Raw genomic sequence first — 5,251 nt, forward strand, 5'->3', positions numbered from 1 at the left:
GTTAATGAAATAGAACGAAGAATGTGAAGAATGTGAGTGACGTAACATACAACGATTCTCCTCCCTATTGCTGCAAAGTAACATTTTAACTAATTACATTACTACAACTTCCTGATGGAAAACATCAGTTATACCCAGAGCACGGGGCAAGAGAAGTGGTACTGTGCAGAGTCCATACATACTGAATAAGAACAGATACCGGGAATTACACCTGACATACAGGACAAGACAAGTAGTACTGTGCAGAGTCCATACATACAGAATAAGAACAGATACCGAGAATTACACCCGACATACAGGACAAGAGAAGTGGTACTGTGCAGAGTCCATACATACTGAATAAGAACAGATACCGGGAATTACACCTGACATACAGGACAAGACAAGTAGTACTGTGCAGAGTCCATACATACAGAATAAGAACAGATACCGAGAATTACACCCGACATACAGGACAAGAGAAGTGGTACTGTGCAGAGCCCATACATACAGAATAAGAACAGATACCGAGAATTACACCCGACATACAGGACAAGACAAGTAGTACTGTGCAGAGTCCATACATACAGAATAAGAACAGATACCGAGAATTACACCCGACATACAGGACAAGAGAAGTGGTACTGTGCAGAGTCCATACATACAGAATAAGAACAGATACCGAGAATTAGACCCGACATACAGGACAAGAGAAGTGGTACTGTGCAGAGTCCATACATACAGAATAAGAACAGATACCGAGAATTAGACCCGACATACAGGACAAGAGAAGTGGTACTGTGCAGAGTCCATACATACAGAATAAGAACAGATACCGAGAATTACACCCGACATACAGGACAGGAGAAGTAGTACTGTGCAGAGTCCATACATACAGAATAAGAACAGATACCGAGAATTACACCCGACATACAGGACAAGAGAAGTAGTACTGCGCAGAGTCCATACATACAGAATAAGAACAGATACCGAGAATTACACCCGACATACAGGACAAGAGAAGTGGTACTGTGCAGAGTCCATACATACAGAATAAGAACAGATACCGAGAATTAGACCCGACATACAGGACAAGAGAAGTGGTACTGTGCAGAGTCCATACATACAGAATAAGAACAGATACCGAGAATTAGACCCGACATACAGGACAAGAGAAGTGGTACTGTGCAGAGTCCATACATACAGAATAAGAACAGATACCGAGAATTACACCCGACATACAGGACAGGAGAAGTAGTACTGTGCAGAGTCCACACATACAGAATAAGAACAGATACCGAGAATTACACCCAACATACAGGACAAGAGAAGTAGTACTGTGCAGAGTCCATACATACAGAATAAGAACAGATACCGAGAATTACACCCGACATACAGGACAAGAGAAGTAGTACTGTGCAGAGTCCATACATACAGAATAAGAACAGATACCGAGAATTACACCCGACATACAGGACAGGACAAGTAGTACTGTGCAGAGTCCATACATACAGAATAAGAACAGATACCGAGAATTACACCCGACATACAGGACAAGAGAAGTGGTACTGTGCAGAGTCCATACATACAGAATAAGAACAGATACCGAGAATTACACCCGACATACAGGACAAGAGAAGTAGTACTGTGCAGAGTCCATACATACAGAATAAGAACAGATACCGAGAATTACACCCGACATACAGGACAGGAGAAGTAGTACTGTGCAGAGTCCATACATACAGAATAAGAACAGATACCGAGAATTACACCCGACATACAGGACAAGAGAAGTGGTACTGTGCAGAGTCCATACATACAGAATAAGAACAGATACCGAGAATTAGACCCGACATACAGGACAAGAGAAGTGGTACTGTGCAGAGTCCATACATACAGAATAAGAACAGATACCGAGAATTACACCCGACATACAGGACAAGAGAAGTGGTACTGTGCAGAGTCCATACATACAGAATAAGAACAGATACCGAGAATTACACCCGACATACAGGACAAGAGAAGTGGTACTGTGCAGAGTCCATACATACAGAATAAGAACAGATACCAAGAATTACACCCGGGATACAGGACAAGAGAAGTGGTACTGTGCAGAGTCCATACATACAGAATAAGAACAGATACCGAGAATTACACCCGACATACAGGACAAGAGAAGTGGTACTGTGCAGAGTCCATACATACAGAATAAGAACAGATACCGAGAATTACACCTGACATACAGGACAAGAGAAGTAGTACTGTGCAGAGTCCATACATACAGAATAAGAACAGATACCGAGAATTACACCCGACATACAGGACAGGAGAAGTAGTACTGTGCAGAGTCCATACATACAGAATAAGAACAGATACCGAGAATTACACCCGACATACAGGACAAGAGAAGTGGTACTGTGCAGAGTCCATACATACAGAATAAGAACAGATACCGAGAATTAGACCCGACATACAGGACAAGAGAAGTGGTACTGTGCAGAGTCCATACATACAGAATAAGAACAGATACCGAGAATTACACCCGACATACAGGACAAGAGAAGTGGTACTGTGCAGAGTCCATACATACAGAATAAGAACAGATACCGAGAATTACACCCGACATACAGGACAAGAGAAGTGGTACTGTGCAGAGTCCATACATACAGAATAAGAACAGATACCAAGAATTACACCCGGGATACAGGACAAGAGAAGTGGTACTGTGCAGAGTCCATACATACAGAATAAGAACAGATACCGAGAATTACACCCGACATACAGGACAAGAGAAGTGGTACTGTGCAGAGTCCATACATACAGAATAAGAACAGATACCGAGAATTACACCCGACATACAGGACAAGAGAAGTAGTACTGTGCAGAGTCCATACATACAGAATAAGAACAGATACCGAGAATTACACCCGACATACAGGACAGGAGAAGTAGTACTGTGCAGAGTCCATACATACAGAATAAGAACAGATACCGAGAATTACACCCGACATACAGGACAAGAGAAGTGGTACTGTGCAGAGTCCATACATACAGAATAAGAACAGATACCGAGAATTAGACCCGACATACAGGACAAGAGAAGTGGTACTGTGCAGAGTCCATACATACAGAATAAGAACAGATACCGAGAATTACACCCGACATACAGGACAAGAGAAGTGGTACTGTGCAGAGTCCATACATACAGAATAAGAACAGATACCGAGAATTACACCCGACATACAGGACAAGAGAAGTGGTACTGTGCAGAGTCCATACATACAGAATAAGAACAGATACCAAGAATTACACCCGGGATACAGGACAAGAGAAGTGGTACTGTGCAGAGTCCATACATACAGAATAAGAACAGATACCGAGAATTACACCCGACATACAGGACAAGAGAAGTGGTACTGTGCAGAGTCCATACATACAGAATAAGAACAGATACCGAGAATTACCAGGAAAGAGAGATACAATGGGGTTGATTTGTTAAGGTAAATAGTCTGTGCACTGCAAGTGCAGTAGTTCTGAGGGGAACATGTACAGAAAATAAAAAGCTGAATTTTTGCTTTTACATGATTGAATGATAGAAATCAACACAGCTTCCCCGCAGATCTAGAGCAACTTCCAAGTGCACAGTGCATTTCTCTTTAGGATATCAACCCCAATGTACACTGTTTAAAACATTATTCAGACAGACGATAGAAAGATACAAAGTAACATTGTTTATAAACATTATTCAGACAGACGATAGAGAGATACAAAGTAATGTTGTTTATAAACATTGATCAGACAGACGATAGAGAGATACAAAGTAATGAGTAATGTTGTTTATAAACATTGATCAGACGGGAGATAGAGAGATACAAAGTCATGCCGTGTACAGTACCAGACCGCGAGATTGTGTTCTCGGCGACAGGGCACTGTACATCTTGCCCTGGCTGCAATAGGAAAATGTCACATTTTCGTTATATAGGCACGTGACCACACCCCGTGCCTATATAAGTGTTTGCGCACCGCTTACACGGCATTACAGCAGGAGAGAGCATCGTGTCAACATCGGAAGAAGAGAAGAGGGAAAAGGGGCGCAGAAGACCGGGCCACCGCTAGTAAAAGAGCTGAAAGAAAATAGTGGAGGAGCCGGCAGAAGAACCGGAGAGCGGAAGAAGACGCTGGAGAGCGAGAGAAGAACCGGAGAGTGCGAAGGAGTTGGAAGAAGATCCCTGAAGCTAATAAATTACTTTGAAAACCTGTGTTGTGTGTTTTCCCCAGGTGAATGGGTAGGGGTACGATGTACCCCAAAAGCATTCACATAGGGTGGGGGGCCCGGGATCTGGGGCCCCCTTATTAAAGGGGGCTCCCAGATTCCGATAAGCCCCCTGCCCACAGACCCCAACAACCAAAGGCCAGGGTTGTCGGCAAGAGGCCCTTGTCCTCATCAGCATGGGGACAAGGTGCTTTGGGGTGGGGGGGGCCGCAGGGTGCCCCCCTTGGCCAAAGCACCCACCCCCCATGTTGAGGGCACACGGCCTGGTATGGTTCAGGAGTGGGGCGTCCACTTGTCCCCACCCCCTTTCCTGACCGGCCGGGCTGCGTGCTCAGATAGGGGTCTGGTATGGATTTCTGGGGGACCCCATGCCGTTTTTTCGGCATATTGGGGTTCTTCTTAAAATCCATACCAGACCTAAGGGCCTGGTATGCTCCTGGAGGGGAACCCATGCTGGTTTTGTGTGGAGTTCTCCCTCAAGATTCATACCAAACACAGTGCCTGGTATTGGCGGGAATCCAAGTCGGATCACCGCAGCAGTGTGAACCTGGCATCAATGTCAGCAATGCTTGCCGCTCATTGGGAAAGGAAAAAACAATTTTTTCCACTCCTGATGCAAGCCGGCTCGACACTGGCTCCCGCGACAGGGCTTGCAGGGTGTCATTCTCACCGATAAAAGTGGTGAGATATAGACAATATTGTAGTCACCTACTATACACACCTTTGGACATTCCAACAGAAAAAGTCAGACGGGAACTTTTCATCGTATATATTCCGACCGTGTGTATGCCCCTTCTGACTTTTTCCGTTGAAAATTCTTTTCCGCCAATGGCAAAACCGGTCGTGTGGACGCAGCATCACACTATTTATAAACATTGATCAGATGAGCGATAGAGAGATGCAAAGTAACATTGTTTATAAACATTGATCAGAGAGGAGATAGAGAGATACAAAGTAACATTGTTTATAAACATTGATCAGAGAGGAGATAGAGAGATA

This window comes from Lithobates pipiens, unplaced genomic scaffold, assembly GCF_037356315.1.
Source record: "Lithobates pipiens isolate NorthernLeopardFrog02 unplaced genomic scaffold, aLitPip1_a1.2 Scaffold_157, whole genome shotgun sequence".
Lineage (NCBI taxonomy): Eukaryota > Metazoa > Chordata > Amphibia > Anura > Ranidae > Lithobates > Lithobates pipiens.